Genomic DNA, 9,842 nt, shown 5'->3' on the forward strand with positions numbered 1-9,842 from the left:
TATTTACGCTAAAACATGACGACGTTAGCAGTTCACACAGTGGAGGCCCTGCGTTCCACCCCACAGTGCATCAGCCTAAAAATTAAAAAGTGCCTGTTTAGCTGATTTCCAGATCTTTCATTTATTAAAACAATTCATGCAAACTATTTTCCTCTTTTTATATTTACAGTTCCGAGCTGGACGGCAGTTTCCTGTAGGAACGTTATTGATAAGGTGCTTGTTCGCAAACCACTTGCACATTTATTTGCCAGAAACCTGTACAATTTAACAAATTTTAAAGCCAAAATCCTGGAGAGACGTTACACTTCTAAAAAATGAATCGAGTAAAAGGTTTAATCAGCTGTTTATCATATTCAGTTATTTATTTATTCACTGTTTGTTTCACCGCCGCTTTGTCCTATTCAGGGTCGCAGCGGGTCCGATTCACTGGACAAAATACCGGAAACACCCCAGACACACACCTAGCAGCTCCAAGTGTCCTGACTGCATGTCTTTGTAGTGTGGGAGAAAACCAGAGCACCCAGACATCAGGAGAACATGCAAACTTCACACAGAAAGGATCCAGGCCGCTCCACCTGGGAATCAAACCCTAGACCTTCTTCAAGCCACCGTGCCGCCCCTCAGGTCATCATATTTTTCACACTTTACATACCTTCAAATCACTCAGAAAACAGTATCTAAGTCGTACAGTCTTTCATTGTCTAGCTTCGGGAGTCGAAGGACGTTTGCCGATATTTTACACAAATTAGTTTCCACTTGTACTTTGGTTTTTTACTGCAGGTCTCAGTACAGCGGTTGGTCGGTGCCCAGACGTGGGCTTTTAGAGATGTCTGGTGTAAACAGAAGTCATTTCTGGAAGCAACTTGAGTGAAAATGGCTTGAATTTTATGGTTATTTTCAAATGATAAACACAGTTCTGTACTTAAAAGAAAAAAGCAAGGGATCTGAAATAAAAACAGCTGCGATTTTGCGGAACTTTCTATGGTCTACACCCTTTTTTTAAATCCGAATTGAATTATGGTGGCAATATTTAGGCTGTGTCCATAATAGCATACTTCCATACTTAACAGTACGCGAGAGCAGGTAGCGTGTCCGAATACAAAGTATTTATTAAACAGTACGCGACAAGTACCAAGATGACCTACTGCATGGGTGGGCATTTTTGAGTATGCAAACACAGCGCACTTGTGGTCCGACTGGAGTCGACATAATTCAACTGGAGCTGCAAAGGCGTTCGAAGCAAAGAAGCAAAGAAGAAAGATTATGATTAAGTATAATTAATTATGATTACTTATGATTATGATTTTCGACATAACACACAAGACCGTTTCCTACAAGAGTTCTCGGACGACACAGCCATTGTTGGATGTTTATCTGATGGGAACGAACCGTGAACTAAATGTGCTTCACATTAACACCAGTAAAACCAAAGAATTGGTGATCGACTTCAGGAAAAAGTCGCATCACATCACACCTGTGAGCATCCAGGGTTTGAACATTGAGATGGTGAAGGAGTACAAATACCTGGGTGTTCACCTCAATAATAAACTGGACTGGTCTAGCTACTCGGGTGCCCTATATAGAAAGGGCCAAAGTCGCCTCCACCTACTGAGGAGACTGAGGTCCTTTGGAGTGTGTCCCGACCACTGCTAAGATCTTTCTATGACACTGTGGTAGCATCAGCCATCTTCTATGGACTGGTGTGCTGGGGTGGTGCGATCTCGGAGAGAGACAAAAAAAGACTGAACAAGCTGATCAAGAAAGCGAGCTCGGCCTTGAACTGTCCTCTCGAACCTGTAGAGGAGGTGGGAGAAAGGAGGATGATAGCCAAGCTGTCATCCATCGTGAACATCACCACACATCCACTACATGAGTCTGTAGGCGACCTAACAAGCTCCTTTAGCACTAGACTCCTCCACCCCCTGTGTAGAATGGAGCGCTACCGCAGGTCCTTCATTCCAGCAGCCATCAGGGCTTTCAAAAATAATATGTAATAATGCCACTCATACCTATACTTACATGTTCATGGTGTAATAAGTAGTGCAATATGTAATTTATTACAACAAGTGCAATACGTAATATATTTTGCATATTTCTAATGTATATATTATTTTTTGATATTTTTAAGAGTAAACAACTACACACTATGTGTGCAATATTTTAACTTAGTTGTATTTCTTTCTGTTTCTCCTGTCTTCCTACTGCTGTAACAAGTTAATTTCCCTAAGGGGATCAATAACGTCTTATCTTATCTTATCTAAGTACAACCCTGAGTAACATTATGAGAAGCTTGTGGAGAACGACAGAATTAATTTTGTCTGATTTTAAATTTGTTATAACTGTGGCAATGAGACGTCATGCATCCCGTGACGTTGATAAGATGGCAGACGTAGTACGTACGAGGTTTCGGCCATACTGCACACTTGCGTACTGAAAGAGCGTACTGCTTTACCAGCCGAGCAGCGTATACTGCCTCAAATCTAGTACGTACTGTTCAAGTATGCGATTTCTGACGCAGCCTTAGTGTTATGTTTTCTCAAAAGATCTCAGTACGCTATCGCCATAGTGTGGGCGTCAGGAGAGTCGAATGAAATGGCGGAGACACGCTTGACTTTTTTTAAATGGTCCTGAAAATCTGAGTCCCGCTTCCTCTGACGTGGCGCTGGAAGAGTTTACGCACTCGCCGCTAAAGCCCGTCAAGCAGCGTGCACGTGAGACAGGAGTTAGTTACGTATTTAAAGGCGAGAGCGCCCTGGTTTCCATTCCGAGGGCCTCGGTAACAATGGGCCCCTCTGTCGTTGGTGGTAGTAAAAGGTCTGCGTGGCTTTTCAGCCCAGGCTGAACGTCCCACCTGCTCGTGCTCTAACAGGCGTGAGGAATGTGGAGTGAAAGTGAGAGAATGGCGCTCATTGATGGCGCTGGAGGACGAGGACAGGTGCTACCGAGGGCCTTTGTTCCTCCGGACGGGCCGAGTGAGATCGGGACTGTTGGTAAACATGTTAAAATAGCCGGTGTAAGAGCGGAAGGAAGAGGGACAGAAAAGGGGATCTGTTTTGATGTCTGTGTTACAAGTGAGAAGCTTCGGACAGTGAAGTTTCGGGTCGCACTTCGGTGCTAATTAGCGCTAGCATGTCGTGCTACCTTGCTAACTGCTTTGATGCTGCAGTATGATAGTAGTATGTGTTTCATAGCTAAATAACGTGAGTGCTTGACAAATTGAGGTGAAACTGAATTTTTATTAAACAAAGGACTCGTTTTCATGATGATTTGATGAAATTCTAATGTTTGAAGTCTAAATTGTCCGGATATTTCTTCTTTTTACAGCATTTTTGAGGCTTTATAAGCTTTTCTCACAGAGAGGAACGTAAACAGTCCTGCGGTGTGACGTCACGTGACACTATAATAACAAGAACATAATCATAATAATGATAACAATAATAATAATCATTTTAAATCTAGATCAGTCGTGATTAGAGTTTAAGGCTCTTTTTAAGTAACTATAATGAATATTTGGTGCGTGTTTATTATTCAGAGCTGTTTTTTAAATTCCGATCTTTACTCGGAGCTTTTTAATCTCTCACACGAGTGGAACAATCTTAGAAAAACATCATATTTTGATAAAAATTCTCTTTTTTCTTTTTGTTCTTTAATTTTGCAGCATTTTAAATAAACACACACACACACACACAAGGATAGGATTAATTGTACCTTCATAAAAGGTGCTTAATTTCGTTTGAAGTGATGACGTCACACCGCAGGACGACGTTTTCATTCCGCATTATGCAGGAGTCTCGTACATTTTATAACATTAAATTGATAAATAACGTCAATCTGTATTAAATAATAAAGCCAAAAGCATTTTAAAAACACGTCCAGGTATTACTATTTTATTTTAGAAATGTTTGTATTGTATTACCGTCACACCACGGGACATTTTGCATGTTCACCTTGCAATGAAAGAAACACATTAAAACCACCTCCTTGTTTCTACACTCACTGTCCATTTGATCAGCTCCACTTTCCATATAGAAGCACTTTGTAGTTCTACAATTACTGACTGTAGTCCATCTGTTTTAGCCTGTTTTCACCCTGTTCTTCAATGGTCAGGACCCCCACAGGACCCCCACGGAGCAGGTATTATTTAGGTGGTGGATGATTCTCAGCACTGCAGTGACACTGACATGGTGGTGGTGTGTTAGTGTGTGTTGTGCTGGTATGAGTGGATCAGACACAGCAGCGCTGCTGGAGTTTTTAAACACCGTGTCCACTCACTGTCCACTCTATTAGACACTCCTACCTAGTCGGTCCACCTTGTAGATGTAAAGTCAGAGACGATCGCTCATCTATTGCTGCTGTTTGAGTCGCTCATCTTCTAGACCTTCATCAGTGGTCACAGGACGCTGCCCACGGGGCACTGTTGGCTGGAGATTTTTGGTTGGTGGACTATTCTCAGTCCAACAGTGACAGTGAGGTGTTTAAAAATCCACTCATACCAGCACAACACACACTAACACACCACCACCATGTCAGCGTCACTGCAGTGCTGAGAATCATCCACCACCTAAATAATACCTGCTCTGTGGTGGTCCTGACAATTGAAGAACAGAGTGAAAGGGGGGTAACAAAGAATGTAGAGAAACAGATGGACTACAGTCAGTAATTGTAGAACTACAAAGTGCTTCTGTATGGTAAGTGGAGCTGATAAAATAGACAGTGAGTGTAGAAACATGGAGCTGGTTTTAATGTTATGGCTGATCAGTGTGTACAGTTCACTATATGGACAAAAGTATTAGGACGTTTCTTGTTACTGTATCCTTTGAATTCATGAGTTTCAGCCACAACAAATGCTAACAGGTGTAATAAATCAATTATTTATGTTTTATAAGCGCAGACAGTTTAGGGAAGTCCCTTTCCCAGCATGTTCTAGCATGACAGCTCCCCGTGTCTGCGTGGGTTTCCTCCCACAGTCCAAAAACATGCAGTCAGATTAATTGGAGACACAGAATTGCCCTATAGGTGAATGGGTGTGTGTATGTGTATCTGCCCTGCGATGGACTGGTGCCCTGTCCAGGGTGTTACTGTGGGCCTTGCTCCCACTGAAAAGCTGGGATAGGCTCCAGCACCCCCCCCCCCCACGATTTTGACTGGATAAGCGGTTAAGAAAGTGAGTGAGTGAAGACACGATGAAAACCAGACTTCATCCCCACGTAGCAGCTTTGGAATGAACCGGAACATCCACTGATCAATCAGTGCCCTTACAAATTCCCACACACAGACACACTTCAGAAGACATATGAGCCGTCTCAGAGAAGAGAAGCTGAAGCTTTAAGAGGTTTTTGAAACCGGATGTCCGATAAGCACATGATCAGGTGTCCACATACTTTTGGCCGTACAGCGTATGGTGTATCTGAGCGGAATGGGGGGTTGATGGGGGGTTGGTTGCTAATGCTAGCCTCTCACATACGCCATATGGCTCTGCTGGATGAACAGGTGCCGCTCCTGCTCGCGGCTGCAGGCTGAACTTCCTCCTTCTTTGTTTACATAAAACATCCATCCCCATCACCCCCCCCCCCTCCCCACACACACACCCCCGTCCGAATTCACCCCCCCTCAACACCCCCCCCCCCCCCTCCGCACAGATGAGTCTGTTCTCTGAAAAGCAGGAATTCTGTTTCAATGTCAAAATGTTCATATTTTGGAGTGGATTAGAAGTCGATGCTGTAGCTGTACTGAGGTTTACACACACACACACACACACACACACACACAAACACACACACACACACACACACACATATATATATACTGTATATATATACTGTATATATATATATATACATATACACTGATCAGCCGTAACATTAAAACCACCTCCTGATTTCTACACTCACTGTCCATTTTATCAGCTCCACTTACCATATAGAAGCACTTTGTTGTTTTACAATTACTGACTGTAGTCCATCTGTTTCTCTACATGCTTTGTTAGCCCCCTTTCATGCTGTTCTTCAATGGTCAGGAGTTTTTAAACATCTCACTGTCACCGCTGGACTGAGTATAGTCCACCAACCAAAAATATCCAGCCAACAGCGCCCCGTGGGCAGCGTCCTGTGACCACTGATGAAGGTCTAGAAGATGACCGACTCAAACAGCAGCGATAGATGAGCGATCGTCTCTGACTTTACATCTACAAGGTGGACCGACCAGGTAGGAGCGTCTAATAGAGTGGACAGTGAGTGGACACGGTGTTTAAAAACTCCAGCAGCGCTGCTGTGTCTGATCCACTCATACCAGCACAACACACACTAACACACCACCACCATGTCAGTGTCACTGCAGTGCTGAGAATCATCCACCACCTAAATAATACCTGCTCTGTGGGGGTCCTGTGGGGGTCCTGACCATTGAAGAACAGCATGAAAGGGGGTAACAAAGCATGTAGAGAAACAGATGGACAACAGTCAGTAATTGTAGAACTACAAAGTGTTGCTATATGGTAAGTGAAGCTGATAAAATGGACAGTGAGTGTAGAAACAAGGAGGTGATTTTAATGTTACGGCTGATCAGTGTATATTCACACACATATATAATATATAGTACTGCTAGAGATCTGGGGATCCAGGGTTCGAATCTCAGCGGTGCTATCGACCAGTCGGGCGTCTGCACGGACATGATCGTCTAATATCCAAAAGGGGAGGGGCCTCAAAAACACAGGAGGGTTGGGTCAGGGAGGGCATCCGGCATAAAAACTGTACCAAGTCTGGAACCACTACGGCGCCCCCTATATTAAGGTTGTGATTGAAACACCTGAACTACTTCTATGTACAATTTCTTTTTTAATGATTGTAAGAGCCGAATACACGTTGTTCCTCTTTCTAGCCAGAAATGTTCCCCTGTGTGTACCAAACACCTCCTGATGAGGGCTGAGAGGGTAACATGATGTCAGCAGGCAACGTGAAAAAATGTGACCTTACTTTAAACAAAAACTGGTATTGACAGTGAAAACAGGACTCGTTTATTTTCACAGATCTATAAACAGCCACGTTTCTGGCGGCGGGATCGTTTTCCGCAGCGGTGCTATCGTGGTATGTCCGACCTTTTGCGGTTAACATGAGGACGAGTTCAGACACGACGTTTTTATTCGGCGCTCAGCGTTCGTGCTGTTTTGTTGTTCCGATAACACGAGGGTTCTCTTCTGTTTACCTTCTGCTAAAACGGTAAACAGAGACGAGGACAGGATCGTATCTGTCAGGACAGATGGGGACGTATGTGCTTTACCTCCACCGCGTTTCACAGCTCGTACTGTTAGCACTGTTAGCACTTTTAGCACCGTCATGCTTCCTTTTCTGGACTTTAACAAAAAGCAGAATAAGACTTGTGAATTAGCTTCTGTGTTTTTTTTGCGAACCCCATTGTGTTACGTATGGAGACGTAAAGCTGCCGTTCTCTTTGTGCTCGTTTACGGCGCAGTACAAAGCCGTAAGCCGCCCTTTGAAGTGGATCATCAGTATGTTCGGAATCTAATTAAGATCTGAAAGAGTATTCTTTCTTTCTTTCTTTCTTTTATTTTTTTTTATTATTTTTTCTTTTATTTTTTATTCTTTCTTTTTTTATTCTTTTTTCTTTTATTTTTATTCTTTTATTTTTATTCTTTCTTTGTTTCTTTTCTTTTCTTTTTTTATTCTTTTTTTTGTTTCTTTTATTTTTTATTCTTTTTAAAAAATTTTTATTCTTTTTTCTTTTATTTTTTATTCTTTTTCTTTTATTTTCATTCTTTTTTCTTTTATTTTTTATTCTTTCTTTGTTTCTTTTATTCTTTTTTATTCTTTCCTTGTTTCTTTTTTTATTCTTTTTTCTTTTATTTTTTTATTCTTTTTTCTTTTATTTTTTATTCTTTTTTCTTTTATTTTTTTCTTTCTTTCTTTTATTTATCTTTTTTCTTTTACTTTTTGTTCTTTCTTTCTTTATTTATTTTTTATTCTTTTTTTTTATTTATTTTTTATTCTTTCTTTTATTTTTTATTTTTTCTTTCTTTTATTTTGTCACTTATGTGTCACGGGTTTGAAACACGTCCCCTGCGTACCTGATACCTATGCAGCCACAGTATAGAGTCAGAAATAAACAATACATAAACAATAAATAAATATAGAGGTGGTAGCTCAGATTAGTAATCAGAAGGTTGCTGGTTCAAGCCCCACCACTGCCAAGCTGCCCTGTTGGACCCCTGAGCAAAGCTTAACTCTCAGTTGCTTGGATTGTTTTATCTAAAGTGACTTACAGGCTTAAGGGCCTTGCTCAGGGGCCCAACAGTGGCAACCTGGCAGTGGTGGGGCTTGAACCAGTGACCTTTTGATTACTAGTCCGGTACTGTAACCGCTGGGCTTGTATGCAGTCACAGCTGTAAGTTGCTTTGGATAAAAGCTGTATACGTGTATTACGATGCTCCCACCACCGTATTTCACTGTAAGCTTGACGTTCCTCCTAAAATTAGCAGAATTATTGCCAGAGAGTCTTATTTTTATTTCATACACACAAACAGCACTGTTTTAAAACCTAAAATGACAGAGCCGGCCCTAACTGATGTGGCACCCTGGGTAGGATTTTGGCTGGTGCCCCCTGCATCATTTATTCATCAATCATTGTGTTTAGATAGAGGGATAGATGGATGGATGGATGGATAGATAGATAGATAGATAGATAGATAGATAGATAGATAGATAGATAGATAGATAGATAGATAGATAGATAGATAGATAGATAGATAGATAGATAGATAGATAGATAGATAGATAGATAGATAGATAGAGGGATAGATGGATGGATAGATGGATGGATAGATAGATAGATAGATAGATAGATAGATAGATAGATAGATAGATAGATAGATAGATAGATAGATAGATAGATAGATAGATAGATAGATAGATAGATAGATAGATAGATAGATAGATAGATAGATACTTTATTGATCCTGAAGGAAATTAGAGAAATTAAATTTATACACTCACACTGGCACTGTGAAACTTTGTGACTTAAGAGATTTTCTTCATTTCAGAAACACAAAATGGAACTTTTACTTTTTTGTTACTAATATTACTTATATTATTATTTCTATATATTACAAAAATCCCACACAATCGTAACCTCAAAATCTAATAATATAATACAGAGGTACCTTTTAACTCAACGTCCCCTAAACTCCAAATCTTTGAGACTCAATGCATTCTTTCTTTCTTTCTTTCTTTCTTTCTTTCTTTCTTTCTTTCTTTCTTTCTTTCTTTCTTTCTTTCTTTCTTTCTTTCTTTCTTTCTTTCTTTCTTTCTTTTTTGTTCTTCCTGTCTTTCTTTCTTTCTTTCTTCTTTTACTTCCTTTCTTTTTTTCTCTGCTTTAGCACTGGTGTTCCTGTCTCACGTCTGTTGATTTCGGGATTGGCTCCAGACCTCACGGAACCTTGACTGGTTGAACTGGGAAACACTAATGAACCAATAAATGAATAAACGAAGCACTTAAGCGTCCAGCCCGGTAATTTTATCATAAATCAGCGGCATGTACATTAGATTATTCTTTCTTTCCTTTTTTTAATTCTTCCTTTCTGTCTCTCTTTCTTTTCTTTTTTATTCTTTTTTTCTGTGCTCCTCTCTCATGCCCAACAATTGTAGACTTGGCTTTTTTTTCTTTCTTTGTCTTTTGTCTTTCTTTCCTTCTTTCTTTCTCTGCATCAGGACTAGCGTTCCTGTCTCATACCACAGTTTAGAGAAAAAGAAAGAAAAAAAAGTAAGGACTGGCGTCCCTGTCTCGGTGATTTTGGGATTGGCTCCAGACCTCGCGGAACCCTGACTGGGAGA

The 9,842-nt window shown here is 40.8% G+C and overlaps 1 long non-coding RNA gene across 1 annotated transcript; it reads left to right on the forward strand.

Moving 5' to 3' along the window:
• Positions 1-575: 575 nt before the first annotated feature.
• On the forward strand, positions 576-9,842 carry LOC134316179 (uncharacterized). Its single transcript, XR_010013057.1, has 3 exons — positions 576-624; positions 9,389-9,519; positions 9,657-9,842. It is a non-coding gene; the product is annotated as an uncharacterized LOC134316179 (long non-coding RNA).

The sequence above is a fragment of the Trichomycterus rosablanca genome, chromosome 6 (assembly GCF_030014385.1).
Source record: "Trichomycterus rosablanca isolate fTriRos1 chromosome 6, fTriRos1.hap1, whole genome shotgun sequence".
Lineage (NCBI taxonomy): Eukaryota > Metazoa > Chordata > Actinopteri > Siluriformes > Trichomycteridae > Trichomycterus > Trichomycterus rosablanca.